Here is a 23,239-nt window from a genome sequence, read left to right as displayed (position 1 = left end):
CCCCGTGGAGGGCTGGATGAATATTAGCCCATGGAGGGGTGGATGAATAGTAGCCTGTGGAGGGGTGGTTGAACAGGAGCCCGTGGAGAGGGGTGATTGAACAGTAGTGGTGGAGTAGCGCGCGGTGGAGGCTGGATGAACAGGAGCCCGTGGATGAATAGTCGAAGGTGGAGGCTGGAGGAGGTCGACGGTGGATGAATAGTAGCCCGTGGAGGCTGGAAGAGGTCAACGGTGGAGATGAACAGTATCCCGTCGAGTCCCATTTTGCGGTACGCCACACCCCTCCCGATGAACATGACCCCCGTTTCGATCGTAGCGCTCCACCACAAGTCCGTTTCGTACGTTTTGTGGTACGCCACACCCCTCCCGATCAACAGGACCCCCGTTTTGACTGTAGGAGGTCTGTTTCGTCCATTTTGCGGTACGCCAGACCCCTCCCGATCAACAGGACCCCGTTCCGAACGTAGGAGGTCCGTTTCCTCCATTCTGCGATACGCTAGGCCTTGTTTCCATCGCCTGTTCCGTCCAAGCCCTCCCTACGAACACGATCACGCATTCCGTTCCGACCCAGCCAGTTGGCTCCCACGCGTTCCGTTGCCTTCCGATGAACACGACGCATTCCGTTGCCTCCCCATGAACACGACGTATTCCGTTGCCTCCCCATGAACACGACGCATTCCGTTGCCTCCCCATGAACACGGCGACGATGCTGTTTCTCCGTTCCGACCCAGCCATATACACGAGCCCTCGCCGTACGTATGCGCGAGTAGGCGTTCGAGACCCCGCCCGTATGTACACATACGTGGCCGTATTTTCTTTCTTGCACCCTGGCCGCTGTATGTACGTGTACATGCTACGTGCGCACCTCTACTACGACACGTGCGCACCTCTACATCCACTAGTATATATGTACGTACACGTTCGCGACCAGAATGACAACGCTACATACGCTTCGACTAGATGAGTCCCAACTGTCAGGCACTTCCTTGCCTGCGAAGATGTAGCTGGTGGGTCCCAGCAGTCAGGGGTGCGAATCATTTTTTTTCCCAGACGCACTTCCTTGCGTGTGAAGATGTAGCTGGTGGGTCCCAGCAGTCAGCGGGAAATGTTTTTTCGTGAAATACGGAGGCCTGTCCGGTGGATCCCCACTGTCAGGTGGAGGAATAATTATTTTGCACGTAATAAGGAGGAACCTCCTTGCCGCGGCCGTGGACCCAGCTGTCAGCCTATCCACGTATAGTTCATTTCCGATGGAAGCCGTTCCTTGACCATGTTGACCATGCCGTACCGAGAGCACCAGGGCGGTGGACGACGGCGAGGCCTAGGAAGGGGACGACATGGAGCCAGGGAAGATGCGGCAGTGGATGCCCATGCGTAGAGGAGTACGAGGGTTCACTGGTTTGCTGCGGTGCGAGGCTGCCGTCGTCGCAGAATAACAGGGGGTGTGGGTGAGTAGAGGGATGGCCTGGCCAGCGGTGGGAGTAGTAGGGGGCGGTGAGGCCTCCGCCGCATCGCAGCTGGCCATGGGAGGCAGGAGCACGAGGCACGACCGACGCTGGTTTGGGCGGCTGGAGCAAGAAGACCAGAGGTTGAATAAGCACTACGGCCGTTGGATGGACATCGTACGGTCACTGGAGCTAGAATCGTGCATATTGACTAAGTTGACAAAGCCCTCCATCCCCGTCAACTTAGTAGGCCCATAAGTCAGCCTGCCACTATACTGGGTCCCAGCTAACGGGGGGAGTATTCATTTTTTTGTGCGTAATAAGGAGGCACTTCCTTGCGTGCGAAGATATAGCTGGTGGGTCCGAGCTGTCAGTGGCGGTAACATTTTTTTCATGAAATACAGAGGCCCTTTCGGTGGGACCCTGATGTCAAGTGGAGGAATCCTTATTTTGCGCATAATAAGGAGGCATTTCCTTGCCTGCGGCCGTGGACCCAGCCGTCGGCCTCTCCACGTACAGTCCACTTCAGATGCATGTCGGTCGTTGACCACGTTGACGAGGCCGTGCCGAGAGCACCAGGGCGGTGGACGACGGCGAGGCCTAGGAAGGGAACGACACAGAGGCAGGGAAGACACGGTCGTTGTTTCCCACGCGGAGGGGAGTACAATTGTACAAGGGTTTATTGGTTCGTCTGCTGTCGCCGGAGAATAACAGCAGGTGCGGGTGAGTAGAGGGATGGCTAGGCCAGCCATGGGAGTATGGTGGGGCAGTGAGGCCTGCGCGGTAGCACAGCGGCCGCAGGGAGGAGGGAGCAGGCAGTCCCGCCGGCGCTTGTTTGAGCGGCTGGAGCAGGAAGAGCAGAGATTGAAGAAGCACGACGGCCGTTCGATGGACATCCAACAGTCACTACTTGTGCGTCAACCTTTTTTTTAGGAAAGCCTCAAATCTGTGGAAAACATCATACATCCCATCTTCCATTATTTTTAATAATTTATAGCCCATTTGCTAATTCTTAAGGTTTTTTTGGAGCCCATATTCTTTTTGTTAGCATTACATCCCATATTCTAGCCACGGTTAGAAAATTATACGAAATTTTGCATATTTCGGTGCGGTCCGAACTGTTTTTAATCCTGAAATTTCGACTCACATTCAAACTGATTTTAAAAATAAATGTAAATCAATATAAAATCCAACAAATTCTCCATGCATAAAAATTAATGTAATTTAAAATCTCGAAATGAAAAAAAAAAGATATTTGAAACTAATTGCCGGTTTGATGTGTTTTAAAAATGTACAGCGCATTTCTCATTACTGATAGGCCATTTTCTCGGCCAGCCGAATGAAGCTCTCCTCGTCTTGAAAGATTTGCAGCCCAATAGGCCTGACAAAGCGACTTACTTGGTAAATCACAAAAAATCTGGGACGTGGCCATGGACCCAGCTGTCAGCCTCTCCACGTACAGTACTCTTCCGATGGAAGTCGGTCGTTGAACACATTGACCACGCCGCACCGAGAGCACCAAGGCGGTGGACGACGGCGGGACCTAGGAAGGGGACGACGCGGAGCCGGGGAAGACGCGGCAGTGGATGCCCACGCGGAGAGGAGTACGAGGGTTCACTGGTTCGACTATGGTGTGAGGCTGCCATCGCCGCCGAATAACAGGGGTGTGGGTGAGTAGAGGGATACCCTGGGCCAGCGGTGGGAGTAGTAGGGGGCGGTGAGGCCTACGCGGCATCACGGCCGGCCATGAGAGGCAGGAGCACACGGCACAACCGGCGTTGTTTTGGGCGGCTGGAGCAAGAAGACCAGAGGTTGAAGAAGCACTATGGCCGTTGGATGGACATCATACGGTCACTGGAGCTAGAATCATTCATATTGACTAAGTTGACAAAGTCCTACGTCCTCGTCAACTTAGTAGGCCCATAAGTCAGCCACCCACTATGGTGGGTCCCAGCTAGCAGGGGGTATTCATTTTTTGGTGTGTAATAATGAGGCACTTCCTTGAGTGCAAAGATATAGCTGGTGGGTCCGACCTGTCAGCGGGAGGAACGTTTTTTTGCGAAATACAGAAGCCCTTCCCACGTACAGTGCACGTACAGTGCGTAATAAGGAGGAACTTTCCTTGCGTGCGACCATGGACCTCGTGGGTCCTAGCCGTCAGGCTCTCCATGTACAGTCCTCTTCCGATGACTCTCGTATGTTGACCACGCCACGCCAAGCGCACTGAGCCGGTGGATGACGGCGAGGCCCCAGACTGGAACGACCCGGAGATGGGGAAGACACGGCAGTGGCGTCGCAGACGAAGAGGAGTGGGAAACTTGACTGGTTCAGGTGCGGGGTGGGCCTACACTCGGCAAAGAATAACAGGAGGTGCGGAGTGGAGGGATGGCCTGGCCGTTAGTGGGGTAGCCTTTCACTGAGGAGCGCAAAACATTGCCGCTGGATGCCGAAGGCTACAGCAGGCGGTTCCGGCAGTGCTGGGGGAAGAAGACGAGAGATTGAAGAAGAATGTCGGCCGTTGGATGTAAATCCAACGCCTTCTTAGGCTTCGACCTACTGGCCCACATGTCAGCCAGTCCATTTGTTTTTTAGTCCATTTGGTGGGCTGGGTGGAACAATTATGTAGCATCTATGCAGCCCGTTTAAATCCCATTTGCATTTTTCTCGAAATTCGCGGACTTGCTGGGCTGGGTGAAAATATCATGTTGGGCTAGACGGAGAAATGTTATAAAAACATAAACACATGATTGTACGTCAGTAAAATCTTTGCAAGCTTATGTACGCAATCACTAGGAGTTAACTTGCAAAGTTATATATAAACAATTATTATTATTATTTTGTAAGAACTTTCAACTTACGAAATAAAATATCATTTTAATTTGATGAGTTAATAGTACGTGGGGTATTATTATTTTTTAGGCTAGACGTGGGACAGTTGAGTTGGTTCTAGGGGAAAGTACTGGGAGAAAACTCAGTTTACATCAAAAAAGAAAGTGGGAGAAAACTCAGAGACCTGCTGGGTCCACCTGAGGAGGGGAATATGTTGGGAGGAAGGAGATTCAAAGCACGACAGCCGAGTGAACTAGTTTTTTTACGGACAAGTGAACTAGTTTACATACATAAGCAAGTAGCCACTAAAAAAAGCAATCAGGTTAATGGGTTCTTAAAAGAAATATTTCGGACAAAACAGATAATTACGACACATAGGCTAATGCATGAAACACTCAGATGATAAAGGTGCTTATAAACAGATAAAGTACAACATCTATACCTTCCTGGCACGCTTGATCATCACGCTGCGGCTGTCCGTGTACTCGTCGGTTATGGGAAGCAGACACACCCTCATGTCCAAGATCTTCCTGTACATGTCGTAGCATGCGTATGCGTCCTTGGCCGCGTAGATTATGTAGGCTAGATTCAGAGGTCATCTTCTTTCATGTTGGCGTATCAGGGGTCGATGATGGTCTCAGCGAGGTCAACCACGAAGTCCTTCTCCTGCCCGTTGCTGATGATCTTGTATTGCTTCTGGATGTCGACAAGCTTGTTGTTCCATATGGCCGAATCGTCGCGTTCTTCCTTCTCTCCACCGCAGCAGAGGTGCAGTCGGTGCTTCCGATGAAACGGGCGAATGCTCTAGAACCTGGTGCAGCCATAGGATTGAGGCGAGGCAGAGCTTCATCTAGTCCGTATCGTTGGTGTACATCACATTCAACTTGGTGTAGCCATAGGACTGAACGGCGAACTCAAAGGGGAACTCCTTGCTGAAGTCCATATCCAGCAGGCTCACCCCTCGGATCTCCATTGGAGTCCCTTCGAGTGAACGAGTGTGTAGGCGGCGGCAACAGTTCGTTTTTCAGCTCTTGGGGAACTGGATTCAATAGTAAGCTGAGTGTGTACAGGCGACAACAGTTACTACCCCTCCCTCGTCCGCTCCACGCCCGACAGAAGATGCACCCTCGGCGCATTGAAACGCCTCCATTAAGAAACCTACTCTGGCCACACGTCAGTTCACGAGCGGGTCTGTATTGGTAATGTAATAACAGGAGTTAGTGGTCACTTTACTTAAATTTAATTAGCTTTAATAGAAATTTATACTTAAAACAAGCAATGCATTCGCTCATTCTATCAGTGCCACAGGATCAACATGCACAACAATTAGAATTATTATTCTCAGGACGCACACGATCAACACATTTATCGCACTTTCACAAAGATAATACTACCAAGTTTGATCTGTTTGTTATGGTTGTTGTCCTCTACATCATCATGCCATGTTTCCCAGGTTGCAAGATTCAGAACCAACAAATAAGATCCAAATAATAAGTACAACAAAGATGCCTACATATCTCATTGATTCCTAGCTTGCAAGACTCAGAACCAACAAATAAGATCCAAATAATAAGTACAACAAAGATGCCTGCACATCTCATTGATTCCCAGCTTGCAAGATTCAGAACCAACAAATAAGATTCAAATAATAAGTACAACAAAGATGCCTACACATCTCACTGATTCCCAGCTTGCAAGATTCAGAACCAACCCATTAGAGCCTTTTGATAAAGTGAATATCGGGATTAAATCCATCTTGGCTAGCCATGTCATACAATCAAAGAACTTGGCGAATGCTCTTGACCGTCACAACATCTATAGTTGAGTATTCCTGTTTGCACAGCATGTTTGCGCAACACAAACAAGGAGACATGAGAGCATGATTTCACTTTAATAGCGGCCTCCTTGAACTCAACCTCCAGCTCTACTTGGATGAGGTCTTCCTGGAGTTCCATGATTCAATTCATGCGCCTTTTTCTGCAGTTCACCTGAAATGAAGCAATGATTGCATCATTCAGCTAGCAAGAAGTACTTGCTCTTGTGAGCTGGCAGGTTCTTCTTTAGTAGTTGCACTAAAATTGAGGAACATTAAGGTTGGCTGTCCGGCTCATGTAAGGTGCAACTATAATTTTCTTATCCTTTTGTGCAGTTCCACTAAAATAAAGTGCCATTGTGGCGATAGTGACGGCTCCATCTTGCAAAGGCTAATAAAATGTTGCACGAGATTACCAGCAGAACTTGATGGAGATTTTGGAAACTCCAATAACCATTTTGTGTAGTTCCACCAAAATTGAGAGATGTTGCCCACGTGACATTTTAGTTGAACTGAACAAGACACTCATTCCAAAAAAAGTGTTTTGTGCAGTTCACCAAAAGGTCACAATAGCAACAAGGTGAAATGGATATCCCTATCTGCACAAAAAGATAGAAAGTAAACAGTTGCTGGTCAATAAGAAAATACGAAACACATACAAAATGAAAAGAAGCATCTTAATTATGTTCATGGCAATCACACAAGGACTGTAGAAATTTTAAAACGTCAGCAATGCTTCATGTTACCAGAAGCATTACGATCAACAATGAGATTCCTCAAATATGGGATTACTTTAATGGTGGCATTGCTTGTTTACCAGACACAGTAAATCTACAGCAGCTAAAGAGTTGGTTTAAGGGCATGGGACCGTGGGGACACCAGGACACTCAGCAGCGTAAAGGAGCAACTTACTTATCATACTGGGGAAAACGGCAGGAGTGCCATTTGTAACACAGTTTAATTGCATCTTATCACTGGAGGCATTAGATTAACAATAACATTGGTTAGACATGTCCCTAAGGTAACAGTGTGATCGCTTCATTTTACATGCGCCCTTACATTAACAACAACAAAAGGTTGGTATAAGAACATGCGGCAGTGGACGCATCAACACAATGTACCTACAAGTAGGCATGAAGAGGTGATGCCGAGTTTGTTCATGCTATGTGAGGGCAGCAAACCTAATCCTGGAGACCTTGTACTATGCGAGAGCGGCAAATCTAATCCTGGAGACCTTTTACTATGTGAGGGCAGCAAATCAAATCCTGGAGACCTTTTACTATGTGAGGGCAGGAAATCTAATCCTGGAGACCTTTTACTATGTGAGGGCAGCAAATCTAATCCTGAGACCTTTTACTATGTGAGGGCGGTAAATCTAATCCTGAGACCTTTTACTATGTGAGGGCAGCAAATCTAATCTTGTAGACCTTTTACTATGTGATGGCAGCAAATCTAATCCTGGACATACTTTGTTGACTTGTCCACCCGCCGCCACTTTCTATCCTTTTTTCAACCAATAATAGATCTATTCCTTATCCAGTTTGTACTGCGTTTTCCCATTATTTCCCTTTTCAACCAAGAGACCGGTTGGGTATCCGGTCTCTACTACTTTCACCATATTATTTCCTCTTTGAATCAAGTCGTAGATTCATGCTACAACTTTCCCCCTTTCTTCGTTGTTTGAACAAAGCCCTAGATTCGAATGCATGAACTCGCTTTACCTCTAATAATACTAAACATTTAGGTGGCTTTGGAAGAGCTGATGGGAGTAGAAAAAGATGCACATGCATACACGTGGGGAGCTGGGGCAGTAGAGCAAGGCCGCTTTCGAAGAACTTATACCTGAGGGTCGCCGGGATGTCGGCGGTGGTAGGTCGGATCTGCGGACAATACGGCGGGGAGGAAGAAGGGTCGGAGGATCTCTCGAGCCGGTGCTGTGTTGGAGAGAACGGCATGGGCAGAGGATCAGGCCCCTCCGGCCGCTGTGGGTTTCCTCCCTCGGCAGTGATGACTGCGTGAACGATGCACCTTTTAGTCCTCTACACGCACCGGCCGAAGGGATCCGGCCGGATCTGTGACCAGCGGTGAGCAGAGAGAAAACGTTGCTACCGATGTCTTGTTTATATCTGGAGAGGATGAGAGAATGCAGAGAGCAACCCTAGTAAAGCAAGCGCTCAGGCCCCTGCCTCCATATATAGTGGAGTGATTATCTTTTTTCTCTCCACAACAAGCGTTTCAATTTGTGTACGTGGCATTAAAGAAAAGAAACTCTCTATTTAAGGTGACTACTGTACGACTCCTACTTACTACTAGTAGTACTACAATATTGTTCACTTGTGCTCCCTGCCCCTCCATTAATTGAACAACCCCACAGGTGAATAAACATACAGTAAGTACTGTATTTATATAGAATGAACAAGCTCGAACTATTTTCGCATAGTTAAAAGTTGAGGGTGGGGCTTTTCTCGGGCAGTACGTGTGGCAGTTTTCGGGTAGGCGGTTTGACAAAGAGGCGAGGACGGTGAGCGAGTGGGGCTGTGCGATTTGATGGCACGTTACTGCTGGAAAGACTTGTGATATGGCCACTCACTATAGTCGTGAATTACTGGCGCTCCGACCGGGGTGATGCCCCCCTTCCATTTCGCGCTCTAATTTGGTGCATGACACGTCGACCCGGATGCTGGCTCTCCCACATGTCGGAGTAGTATGAAGGAGCAAAGAATGATGCAGTATATACTAGTACTATACTACTCCCTCCGTTCCTAAATATAAGTCTTTGGAGAGATTTCACTATGGACCACATACGGAGAAAAATGAGTGAATCTACACATAAAATGCATCTATATACATCTGTATGTGGTCCACAGTGAAATATCTACAAAGACTTATATTTAGGAATGGAGGGAGTACTACTCAGGTTGGAGGAGTGCGAACCACGGCAGCCCAGTGAACCAGCAGTAGAAAACAATGTGGTGATATGGCCATAAAAAAGAATGTGCTACGGTCCACACTGTAGCATGTACAGTAACACTCCTCTTTGTTTGGATCCCTGAGTTAGAGCTAGTTTGGGTTGAAATAGCCTCAAATTATCGAAACAAGAGGGGTTAGTTTGAGCTAGTTTGCTCTAACCCAGCTAAAAAAACTAGCCCGGTGGAGAGGTTCTAATTGGCTTAGTTATCCTCGGGCTCACTAAAAGAGAACTAGAAAAATCTCCCTTGCCCGCACCAGATCGCTGCCCCCCTCTCGCATGACTCCTCTCTGTTCCCCATAGGGCTGCCCGCCCAAGCACCGCTCGCCCTCTCTCTCCTCCGACCGCCCTCTCCTTCCAGCCTCCGCCGCCCTACTCCGGCCGCCCTCTCCCTCCGGCCTTTGAAGGTCGCCCCGCTCCCCCTTCACCAGTCGTTTTTCTCCCTCTGTCGTGCGCGGCGGCGGCGCATCTACCAGGGAGGTCGTGAGAGGGGTGAGTTTGTTCGTACCTTCTCCGTCTCACGGCCATATCATTGATCTTGCTTGCTCTAGTGCTAATTCTGATTTGGAAAAGTAGATCCTGATCAAACTTGGTATAGATTTGTGGTGCACGCATGGAATTGTTTGATGCTGCTTGAGGAGGTAATAAATCTTTCTAGAGGCCCAAAGATTCAGGTCACCTTTCTAGGTATTCAATTTCAGGCTTGCATTATTTCTAGAGGCCCAAAGATTCAGTTCACCTTTCTAGGTATTTCAATTTCAGGCTTGCATTATTTCTAGAGGCCCAAAGATTCAGTTCACCTTTCTAGGTATTCCAGTTTCAGGCTTGCATTATTTCTAGAGGCCCAAAGATTCAGGTCACCTTTCTAGGTATTTCACTTTCAGGCTTGCATTATTTCTAGAGGCCCAAAGATTCAGTTCACCTTTCTAGGTATTTCAGTTTCAGGCTTGCATTATTTCTAGAGGCCCAAAGATTCAGTTCACCTTTCTAGGTATTTTAGTTACATGCTTGCATTATTTCTAGAGGCCCAAAGATTAAGTTCCCAGTTGGCGGCAAGCGGCCCTGCTACCCGTGCCGGTGTCGACCTCAACTCGCAAGGGGTCGGAGGGGTTCCCGGGGCTTGGGCTCTACAGAGCCTTCCTCCAGAGCGACGATGGCGAGCTCCTCCCTCGATGCGTGAGGGGCTCCAGGCTCCCTCCCTATCGTGAATGACTTCCGTGATGAATTAGCTCATTCTTTGTTTCATGAAGTTTTTTTTATTTTGTGAAGCTTGATTGACGACTTGTATGTTTAAGTGGGATATCTCATTTGTATGGACGAAGTAAAAATTATCATGTTTTGCATGCTTGATTTGTATAGATGGTTCGTTTATGTCAATTGTGAGCAGGAGGAGGCCACAGAAGAGCCGGCCACACCAAGAGGGTGCTTGGATCCAAGGGACTTATTTTAGTCTGACTAAAAATAGTCTCTTTAAGAGGCTAAAGTTCCAAGCACCCCTGACAAAAGAGGGGCTAAAACTAGTCTTGAGACTAAGAAATTTTAGTCAGGGGTACCCCTACTAAAATGTGGATTAGTCCTCTCTCTCCTCATTTAACTCCTCTACTTTAACACAAGCGAGTTCTAGATTGGAGGGTTTGGAGGATAATAAATGCTCATTAACTTGATCTTAGTCTCTTTAGTATTTGGATCCAAGCATGGGTGAGGCTAGCAAGTTTTAGTCCCACTACTTCTAGTCATGGAACTAAAACGTATCCAAGCACCCTCCAAATCCGGCAGGAAATAGGGTCCAAAGTAGTCAAATGATTGAGATAGAGCATTTATTGTCAATCTAACCCTGCCATCCATACACCTTTTTGGTTTAGAGTTAGTTCAGGGTTAGAATCTAACTCTAACCTCTAACTGAGTTAGAGTTCTACTCGTCTCGGTTCATCGCCATCATACTTTCCCCATTCCTGTGTTTTCAGTATCATGCGAATCAAAGAGGCCCTATTTTTTGCGGGAAAAATCAAAGAGGCCCTTAGACTGGTTTAGGTCCGGTCATTTTTTTATAAACGTGCTATGTCCAAAATTTAATGAACGTGCTCCATTTTCCACGAAAATAATCCGGTTTCATATAGTAATTCATTCATTTATTTATTCTTCTATGGGGGGTTTGCATGTAATTCAGGAGGTCTGAAATGTAAAGTACCCCGGCATATGCTCCGAGTCGTACATGCACTACGACCCAGATCCTCTATGTCCCACATGTCGGCGAATGGGAGCACGTGGAAATAGCCTAGGAGTGCATATAGGAGGATAAATGCGTGAAAAAATATGTACTGTGAAGTGTAGCCGCGGTTCGAAAAGGAGACCTAAAGTGATGACAGCTATAGGTCGCACGCACCCAACTAGTGGTACTAGACATACGACTACTTTTTCCCTAAAAAACGAGGCATGAGTGCTCAGTACTCCTATCTATAAACACGAGTCCCATATGACAACAATGTCCGTACAACAGCTAGCTCTCCTCCCTCATTTCTCTCTTCTAATTCTAAACTCGGCCGATGCCCGGTGGGCGGGGTGGGTTTGCTCAACTACGGCCTCACCTCACAGTGAAAACATTACGACTGGAATAAAAATGCCATATACTCCCTCCGTTCATAAATATAAGCCTTTTTAGATACTATTTCAAATGTAATACAACATACAGATGTATGTAGACATAGTTTAGAGTGTAGATTCACTCATTTTGCTCCGTATGTAGTAGTCACTTACTGGAATCTTTAGAAATACTTATATTTGGGAACAGAGGGAGTACTATACTAATAAAACATTAAGGCCACGAGGCGATGCAGTGCTGGTTACATGAGGCAAGAAGAAGAGATGCATCCATCGAGAACGTCCACCTCCTCGACTCAGGGCGCCGGCCCACCGAACGTCACCTAAGTAGCAGCGGCTTTCGTGGCCAGGTCGACGTGCTTCTGAATAATGGCGTCCAAAGATTCCAGCCGCTGGAAGAAGGCCAACATATTTCTGTCCTCGCTTGCCTTGTAGTGGCCTATGTAGATGATTTCCTCGTAGACGTGGATGTGCAGGTCGACGGTTTCTTGCATGGCGAGGCGTTGCGCGGCGAGCGCGGCCTCGAGGTGCACATTCTTCATCGCGACCTCCGGCACCTGCAGGGCCACCAGGGCTTGAAAGAGTTCGTCACCATGGAGGCCAATGAGGGTGGCAGGCAATGAGGAGCCTGGGCGCGCGGGCTGGAGCAGTACGGCCAGGTCATCCGCGCGCTTCTTGACGGTGGTGAACTTGCAAATGGAGTTGGCCATCATGTCGTCCATGCGAGAGGCGAAGCCAGCGTCAGCGAGGGCTACGATGCCTGCGGTCGCCAGCACCATCTGGAAACGCTGCACGGTGCAGGGCCGTAGGTCGGCGCCTTGGATGATTTGGCACAGCCGACTGCCGCTCGCGTCCATTGCCTCCATAGGTGCTTGTGGCTTCTGGTCACTTGGTCTTGGATTGGAGTGAGCAGTGTTGCGCAGAGACTTGGGAGTAGATGGATTGGAGTGGTGGGGCGCCTTTATTATATCAGAGTCCAAACTCTGTTGCATTCACATCGTGCTGGCTCTATTCTTCTTCTCCATTAATTCCCTCGGCATGTAATTGAGGATGCATCATTGACCGTTCAACGTCTCGGGAACCGCTACCCTCTCCCTCCTTGGCATTCAAGCACCTATGGACCCGTCGACGACTAGGTGCCTATGGTGACTTCATAAATTTCAAGATGATAGTGTCGTGCATGTGTGCGTTCATAGAGGTGAGTGTATGCGCGTGTATATGAGCGCTTGCGTCTGTACTGTGTAAAAAAAACGTAAATGCGTGTCAAAAAGAGACTAGTTAGTATACTCAATATTGTGCACCTTGGAGAGGAAAACGATAGAACTAGTACGTATTTATTTACGGTGCAGATTCACTCATTTTGCTCCATATGTACTCCGTCTCGGTGTAGTCTAGTCACTTGTTGAAATCTCTAGAAGGGCAAATACTCCTTTCTGGTTAACAGGGCTATACTAGAAAGTAGTTCTACGTACTAGTACAATAGTGGGCTCACATAGCAATTTTGTCTCATGCAACGTTTGGTTTGCGCTTGGCTCTTCGCCTCTTCGAGAAGACGAACAATGATGTTACTACTACTGCTTCTACAGTGTCGAATCCACGGCTGCATATCCATCCACCGCGAGCGGGACGGATAGCTTGTTGTAGAAGTACTACTAAGCAAAAGCCTGTCCTCGTTTGCGAGCAACCGCGCACATGGGCGAGGGAGAAGGCGTGTAGTAAAATCAAGCTTCTCCTCGTTGTACGAGTTGACGCGACACATCATAGCACTGGCCCCACATGCTTGCCTCTAAACTTGGCTGAAAGACTCGCAGTGTACAATATATTTGCTGCAACCTCTAACATTTACCCACCACGAATTAAAATATATGTGGCCGTATGCATCGTTCTGACGCAGAGGTCGGGGAGTCCCCCCTTTAAAAAAACAAATTAAAATATATATTCTTGTCTTGACCAGATGAGCGTGCAAACTACAATCACCAGGGTGACAGGTAGGGCCAAAAGACTATTTTAATTTTTTTAAAAACTTCGAGACGGCCACATAGCATGGAGCCGACCCGAATGATTTTAAGCTTACAGGCACGGTACACGCTATCCTAGACTACTCTACACATGAAACTGCCACACAAGCGTCCGGGCTGCGCTTGGCTCTTCACCTCTTCGGGAAGTCGAACAATGATGGAGTACTACTGCACTAGAGGATTACTACAGTACGCTTCTGGCCATCTGACACCGATTGAACTGTTGCATGTCCACTGCGTGCGGGAGGGAGAGCGTGTAGCAAAAGCTTCTTCTAGTCTTGCCAGCCACCACGCTCATGGGCGAGGGAGGGACGCTCCTGCCTTTGCGTGTATGACAAGTGGGCCCGACAGGTGTGTGGCCAACCTGTCATACAGCCAAAGACAGGTGCAGTTAACTCCGTGAGGGAGAGGATAATCAAACTTCTCATTGATGTACGAGTTGACGCGACACATCAAAGCACTACACTCGATATATTTCAATAATTTGCGTTTACCGATGCATTAATTACAACGCATGCATGCATGCCGTGACTCTCCTTTTGATACTTGCATGTGTTGATTTAATGCACCTTGAAGTAGTACTCCCTCTGATTCCTTTTACTTTGCGTATAACTTTTTCTTGTTTTTCTCAGATTAGTCTGTGCGTCCGCGTTAGTTGCCATCTGTGCCCCCACTCGATTAGTTCTGCCCCCATTAATCGTGCCATTTTCCAAAGCAAAAAATGGCTACAGGCAAACGCATGCAGCGCCGGATGCGGCTTGACCGCCTAGGGAAGCCAACTTAAGCGAAAAGGAAGGAGGACCAGCCAACCATTGCATGCGCATTTACTATCGATATTTATGCAGCTTACTCATTGCACAGGGGCAAATTTGTCCAGAAAACTCAAACTACTGCCTTCCTTGGTATGCGGGAGGAGAGTTATGCGCAGAGTATAAAATATGTGACGGTAAAGATTTGTAATGCCCCAGCCTAAGCGAGAGATGGTTGTGTGATACGTCTCCAACGTATCTGTATTTTTTGATTGTTCCATGCTATTATATTACCCCTTTTGGATGTTTATGGGCTTTATTTTACACATTTATATCATTTTTGGGACTAACCTACTAACCGGAGGCCCAGCCCATATTGCTGTTTTTTTGCCAATTTCAGTATTTCGAAGAAAAGGAATATCAAACGGAGTCCAAACGGAATGAAACCTTCGGGAACGTGATTTTTGGAACAAATCTGATCCGGAGAGCTTGGGGTGCAAGTCAAGAAGCTCCCGAGGGCCCCACGAGATAGGGGCCGCCCCCCCTGTAGGGCGCCCCCCTATCTTGTGGGCCCCTCGGGCGGCCACAAACGTATTTCTTCCTCCTATATATACCTATGTACCCCGAAAACATCCAGGAGCACCACGAAACACAATTTCCACCGTCGTAACCTTCTGTATCCGCAATATCTCATCTTGGAGCCTTCGCCGGCACTCTTCCGGAGGGGGAATCGACCACGGAGGGCTTCTACATCAACATCCTTGCCCCTCCGATGAGTTGTGAGTAGTTTACCATAGACCTACGGGTCCATAGTTATTAGCTAGATGGCTTCTTCTCTCTTTTTGGATCTCAATACAATGTTCTCCCCCTCTCTTGTGGAGATCTATTCGATGTAATCTCGTTTTTCGGTGTGTTTGTCAAGATCCATTGAATTGTGGGTTTATGATCAAGTTTATCTATGAATAATATTTGAATCTTCTCTGAATTATTTTATGTATGATTGAGTTATCTTTGCAAGTCTCTTCAAATTATCAGTTTGGTTTGGCCTACTAGATTGGTTCTTCTTGCCATGGGAGAAGTGTTTAGCTTTGGGTTCAATCTTGCGGTGTTCTTAACCAGTGACAGAAAGGGTTGCAAGACACGTATTGTATTATTGCCATCGAGGATAACAAGATGGGGTTTATATCATATTGCATGAGTTTATCCCTCTACATCATGTCATCTTGCTTAATGCGTTACTCTGTTCTTATGAACTTAATACTCTAGATGCATGCTGGATAGCGGTCGATGTGTGGAGTAATAGTAGTAGATGCGGGCGGGAGTCGGTCTACTTGTTATGGACGTGATGCCTATATAAATGATCATGCCTACATAATCTCATAACTATGCGCTTTTCTATCAATTGCTCGACAGTAATTTGTTCACCCACCGTAATACTTATGCTATCTCGAGAGAAGCCTCTAGTGAAACCTATGCCCCCCGGGTATATCTCTTATCTTATTTGCTTCCAATATATCTTTATTTGCATCTTTACTTTTTGCATCTATCTTATAAAATACCAAAAATATATTTATCTTACTTTCTTTATTAGATCTCACTTTCGCAAGTGGTCGTGAAGGGATTGAAAACCCCTTTATTGCGTTGGTTGCGAGTTCTCAGTTTTTTTGTGTAGGTGACTGGATTGATACCTTGGTTCTCAAAACTGAGGGAAATACTTACGCTACACTTTGCTGCATCACCCTCTCCTCTTCGAGGAAAACCAACACAAGCTCAAGACGTAGCAAGAAGGATTTCTGGCGCCGTTGCCGGGGAGGTCTTCGCTCAAGTCAAGACATACCAAGTACCCATCACAAACCCATCTCCCTCGATTTACATTATTTGCCATTTGCCTCTCGTTTTCCTCTCCCCCACTTCACCCTTGCCATTTTATTCGCCCTCTCTTTCCCAATCTCCTCCTCTCTCTTTTCGCTTGCCGTTTTTATGTTTGCTTGTGTGTTGGATTACTTGTTGCCATGGCACAAGATAATACCAAGTTGTGTGACTTCTCGAATACCAATAATAATGATTTCCTTAGTACTCCGATTGCTCCTCTTAATGATGTTGAGTCTTGTGAAATCAATACTGCTTTGCTGAATCTTGTTATGAAAGATCAATTCACCGGCCTTCCTCGTAAAGATGGCGCTACTCATCTAAACAATTTTGTTGATTTGTGTGATATGCAAAATAAGAAAGATACGGATAACAATATTGTCAAATTGAAGTTATTTCCGTTTTCACTTAGAGATCGTGCTAAAGTTTGGTTTTCATCTTTGCCTAAAAATAGTATTAATTCTTGGAACAAGTGCACATATGCTTTTCTCTCTAAGTATTTTCCTCCCGCTAAGATCATCACTCTTAGGAACGATATTACGAATTTTAAAGAACTTGATCATGAGCATGTCCCCAATCTTGGGAAAGAATGAAATTGATGCTTCGCAATTGCCCTACTCATGGTTTGAGTTTATGGATGATCATACAAAATTTTTATGCCGGTTTGAACTTTGCTTCTAGAAATCTTTTAGATTCGGCCACGGGAGGCAGGTTTATGGAAATTACGTTAGGAGATGCTACAAAATTGCTTGATAATATTATGGCTAATTATTCTCAATGGCACACCGAAAGATCTTCTAGTAAAAAAGTGCATGCTATAGAAGAAATCAATGTTTTGAGTGGAAAGTTGGATGAACTTATGAAGATGTTTGCTTCTAAAAATACTCCTCTTGATCCCAATGATATGCCTTTTTCTTCCTTGATTGAGAATAATAATGAATCTATGGATGTGAATTTTGTTGGTAGGAATAGTTTTGGAAACAATGCTTATAGAGGAAATTTTAATACTAGACCGTTCAATAGTAATCCCTCCAATAATTATGGAAATTCCTACAATAATTCTTATGGTAATTTTAGTAAGATGCCCTCTAATTTTGAGAATAGTGTGAAAGAATTTATGATTTCTCAAAAGAATTTTAATGCTTTGCTTGAAGAAAAATTGCTCAAAGTTGATGATTTGGCTAGGAACGTTGATAGACTTTCGCTTGATGTTAATTCTCTTAAACTTGGATCTTCTTCTCCTAAGCATGATATCAACGAGTCTCTCAAAGTAATGAGAATTTCCATCGACGAGTGCAAGGAAAGAACCGCTAGATTGCGTGCTAAAAAAGAAAGCTTTATAAAATCATGTTCTTCTAGTTTCCGTGAAAATAATGATGAGGATCTTAAAGTTATTGATGTGTCTCCGATTAGATCTATGTTTTGCAATATGAATTTTGATGATTATGGGAGTGATGATGAATCAACTTTGCCTAGAAGGCATCCCAAATATTCGGAGTCTTAGATCTTAATGTTAAATTTGGTAAAAGTGAGACTGGAGAATCCTCAACTTCTAATATTGAACCCACTATCTCGGATTTCAAGGAATTTGATTATGATAATTTCTCTTTAAAAGGTTGTATTTCCTTGTTGCAATCTGTTGTTAATTCTCGTCATGCTTATAGTCAAAATAAAGCTTTTACCAAACATATTGTTGATGCCTTGATGCAATCTTATGATGAAAAACTTAATTTGGAAGTTTCTATACCTAGAGAACTTAATGATGAGTGGGAACCTACTATAAAGATTATAATTAAAGATTATGAGTGTTTTGCTTTGTGTGATTTGGGTGCTAGTGTTTCCACGATTCCGAAAACTTTATGTGATATTCTAGGTTTCCATGATCTTGATGATTGCTCTTTAAATTTGCACCTTGCGGATTCCACCATTAAAAAGCCTATGGGAAGAACCAATGATGTTCTTATTGTTGCAAATAGAAATTTGGTGCCCGTAGATTTTATCGTTCTTGATATAGATTGCAATCTTTCTTGCCCTGTTATTCTCGGTATACCTTTCCTTAGAACGATTGGTGCGATTATTGATATGAAGGAAGGGAACATTAGATTCCAATTTCCTTTAAAGAAAGGCACGGAGCACTTTCCAAGAAATAAAGTCAAATCACCTTATGAATCTATCATGCATGCTACTTATGAATCAAGTGCCAAAGATGGCACTCGTTAGATCTATCCTTGCTTTTATGCCTAGCTAGGGGCGTTAAACGATAGCGCTAGTTGGGAGGCAACCCAATTTTCTTTATGTTTTTTTGTTTTTGCTCCTGTTTATGAATAAATCTTGCATCTACCTTCTGTTTATACGTGTTTTTATCTTTTAATTAGTGTTTCTGCCAAGTAGAACCTATAGGATAACCTACGATGATAGTTGATTTGATTCTGCTGAAAAACAGAAACTTTACGCGCACGGATATAATTTTGTTAAATCACAGGAACGTGCTTTTGTGTTTATTCTTTTTTCTGCTGTTCAATAGACAAATTTTCCAGGACTTCCTATTTTGGTAGGACTTTTAGAGTTCCAGAAGTTTACGTTACTTACAGATTTCCACAGACTGTTCTGTTTTTGACAGATTCTGTTTTTTGTGTGTTGTTTGCTTATTTCAATGCATCTATGGCTAGTAAAATAGTTTATAAACCATAAAGAAGTTGGAATAAAGTAGGTTTAACACCAAATTAAATAAAGAATGAGTTCATTGCAGTACCTTATGTGGTGGTTTTGTTTTCTTTCACTAACGGAGCTTATAAGATTTCCTGTTGAGTTTTGTGTTGTGAAGTTTTCATGTTTTGGGTAAAGCTTTTATGGACTATGGAATAAAGGGTGGAAAGATCCTAAGCTTGGGGATGCCCATGGAACCCCAAGATATTCAAGAATAGCCAAAAGCCTAAGCTTGGGGATGCCCCGGGAAGGCATCCCCTCTTTCGTCTTCGTTCATTGGTAACTTTACTTGGAGCTATATTTTTATTCGCCACATGATATGTGTTTTGCTTGGAGCGTCGTGTATTATATTTGTCTTTGCTTTTTAGTTTTCCACAGTCATCCTTGCTATACACACCTTTTGGGGAAGCCTATTTGATAGAATTTGCTAGAATACTCTATGTGCTTCACTTATATCTTTTGAGCTTGATAGTTTTTGCTCTAGTGCTTCACTTATATCTTTTAGAGCACGGTGGTGTCTTAATTTTGAAGAAATTGTTAGTCTCTCATGCTTCACTTATATTATTTTGAGAGTCTTTTAGAACAGCATGGTATTTTCTTTTATCATAAAGTTGGTCCTAGAATGATGAGCATCCAAGTTGGGTATAATAAAAACTATCATAGGAAGTGAATTGGATGCTATGATCAACTTGACGCTTGATAATTGTTTTGAGATATGGAGGTAGTGATATTAAAGTGATGCTAGTTGGGTGATTATGAATTTAAATCATGCTTGTGTTGAAGTTTGTGATTCCCGTAGCATGCACGTATGGTGAACCTCTTTGTGATGAAGTTGGAGCACAATTTTATTTATTGATTGTCTTCCTTATGAGTGGCGGTCGGGGACGAGCGATGGTATTTTCCTACCAATCTATCCCCCTAGGAGTATGCACGTAGTGCTTTGGTTTTTGATGACTTCTAAATTTTTGCAACAAGTGCATGCGTTCTTTTGATTAATGTTGAGTCCATGGATTATACGCACCCTTTCACCCTTCCATTATTGCTAGCTTCTCTTGTGCCGCGCAACTTTCGCCGGTATCATACACCCACCATATGCCTTCCTCAAAACAGCCACCATACCTACCTATTATGGCATTACCATAGCCATTCCGATATATATTGCCATGCAAGTTTCCACCGTTCCGTTCATATGACATGCATTACTTTTGTCATATTGCTTTTTGCATGATCATGTAGTTGACATCGTATTTGTGGCAAGGCCACCTTCATAATTTTCATACATGTCACTCTTGATTCATTGCATATCCCAGTACACCACCGTAGGCATTCATATAGAGTCATATCTTATTCTAGCTTTGAGTTGTAAATCCATAAAAGTGTGATGATCTTCATTATTAGAGCATTGTCCTAGTGAGGAAAGGATGATGAAGGCTATGATTCCCCCACAAGTCGGGATGAGACCTCGGACTTTACAAAAACAAAGAAAAAAATGAGAAAGGCCAAAAATAAAAAAAAGGAAAGGCCAAAGAAAAAATAAAAAATAAAAAAAGAAGAAAAAAAATAAAATGAGAGAAAAAGAGAGAAGGGACAATGCTACTATCTCTTTTTCCACACTTGTGCTTCAAAATAGCACCATGATCTTCATGTTAGAGAGTCTCATATGTTGTCACTTTCATATACTAGTGGGAATTTTTCATTATAGAACTTGGCTTGTATATTCCAATGATGGGCTTCCTCAAAAGTGCCCTAGGTCTTTGTGAGCAAGCGAGTTGGATGCACACCCACTTAGTTTCTTTTGTTGAGCTTTCATATATTTATAGCTCTAGTGCATCCGTTGCATGGCAATCCCTACTCACTCACATTGATATCTATTAATGGGCATCTCCATAGCCCGTTGATACGCCTAGTTGATGTGAGACTATCTTCTCCTTTTTTTCTTCTCCACAACCAGCATTCTATTCCACATATAGTGCTATGTCCATGGCTCATGCTCATGTATTGCGTGAAAGTTGAAAGAGTTTGAGATTATTAAAGTATGAAACAATTGCTTGGCTTGTCATCAGGGTTGTGCATGATTAAATACTTTGTGTGATGAAGATAGAGCAACAGCCAAACTATATGATTTTGTAGGGATAACTTTCTTTAGCCATGTTATTTTGAGAAGACATGATTTCTTTGATTAGTATGCTTGAAGTATTACTATTTCTTATGTCAATATGAACTTTTATTTTGTATTCATTTGGATCTGAACATTCGTGTCACAATAAAGAAAATTACATTATAAATTATGCTAGGTAGCATTCCACATCAAAAATTCTTTTTTTATCATTTACGTACTCGAGGACGAGCAGGAATTAAGCTTGGGGATGCTTGATACGTCTCCAACGTATCTATAATTTTTGATTGTTCCATGCTATTATATTACCCCTTTTGGATGTTTATGTGCTTTATTTTACACATTTATATCATTTTTGGGACTAACCTACTAACCGGAGGCCCAACCCATATTGCTGCTTTTTGCCTATTTCAGTATTTCGAAGAAAAGGAATATCAAACGGAGTCCAAACAGAATGAAACCTTCGAGAACGTGATTTTTGGAACAAATCTGATCCGGAGAGCTTGGAGTGCAAGTCAAGAAGCTCCCGAGGGCCCCACGAGATAGGGGGCCGCCCCCTGTAGGGTGCGCCCCCTGTCTCGTGGGCCCCTCGGGCGGCCACCGACGTATTTCTTCCTCCTATATATACCTATGTACCCCGAAAACATCCAGGAGCACCACGAAACACAATTTCCACCGCCGTAAACTTCTGTATCCGTGAGATCTCATCTTGGAGCCTTTGCCGGCACTCTGCCGGAGGGGGAATCAACCACGGAGGGCTTCTACATCAACATCCTTGCCCCTCCGATGAGTTGTGAGTAGTTTACCACAGACCTACGGGTCCATAGATATTATCTAGATGGCTTCTTCTCTCTTTTTGGATCTCAATACAATGTTCTCCCCCTCTCTTGTGGAGATCTATTCAATGTAATCTCTTTTTGCGGTGTGTTTGTCGTGATCCGATGAATTGTGGGTTTATGATCAAGTTTATATATGAATAATATTTGAATCTTCTTTGAATTCTTTTATGTATGATTGAGTTATCTTTGCAAGTCTCTTCGAATTATCAGTTTGGTTTGGCCTACTAGATTGGTTCTTCTTGCCATGGGAGAAGTGTTTAGCTTTGGGTTCAATCTTGCGGTGTTCTTACCCAGTGACAGAAAGGGTTGCAAGACATGTATTGTATTGTTGCCATCGAGGATAACAAGATGTGGTTTATATCATATTGCATGAGTTTACCCCTCTACATCATGTCATCTTGCTTAATGCGTTACTCTGTTCTTATGAACATAATACTCTAGATGCATGCTGGATAGCGGTCGATGTGTGGAGTAATAGTAGTAGATGCGGGCAGGAGTCGGTCTACTTGTTATGGACGTGATGCCTATATACATGATCATGCCTAGATAATCTCATAACTATGCGCTTTTCTATCAATTGCTCGACAGTAATTTGTTCACCTACCATAATAGTTATGCTATCTCGAGAGAAGCCTCTAGTGAAACCTATGGCCCTTGGGTCTATCTCTTATCATATTTGCTTTCATTCTATCTTTATTTGCATCTTTACTTTTTGCATCTATCTAATAAAATACCAAAAATATATTTATCTTACTTTCTTTATTAGATCTCACTTTCGCAAGTGGCCGTGAAGGGATTGACAACCCCTTTATTGCGTTGGTTGCGAGTTCTCAGTTTGTTTGTGTAGGTGCGTGGGACTTTTGAGGAGCCTCCTGCTGGATTGATACCTTGGTTCTCAAAACTGAGGGAAATACTTACGCTACACTTTGCTGCATCACCCTCTCGTCTTCGAGGAAAACCAACGCAAGCTCAAGACGTAGCATTGTGCACGAGGAGGGCGAGATCATGTAGACGGAACAGGAACTGATGAGGGAGCTCACTAAGGTCTCGATGGACCTCACCGTGCTCCAGTGCCCCTTGTGCCTCCTCCCCTTGACGCCTCCAGTGTATGAGGTTCGAATACACCTCGTCCATTCGGCTGATTGAGCAAGGTGCGGGTTTCTTGATTGATGTGATGTTCGATTGATTTCTGCAGTGCAAGGGAGGGCACCTGGCTTGTGCGGACTGCCGCGTCGAGCGCCCCGGGAACCAGCGGCAGTGCCAGAAGTGCGAGCACAGTGGTGGCTTCG

The sequence above is a fragment of the Triticum dicoccoides genome, chromosome 1B, assembly GCF_002162155.2.
Source record: "Triticum dicoccoides isolate Atlit2015 ecotype Zavitan chromosome 1B, WEW_v2.0, whole genome shotgun sequence".
Taxonomy (NCBI): Eukaryota; Viridiplantae; Streptophyta; class Magnoliopsida; order Poales; family Poaceae; genus Triticum; species Triticum dicoccoides.
This window is presented reverse-complemented; position numbering follows the sequence as displayed.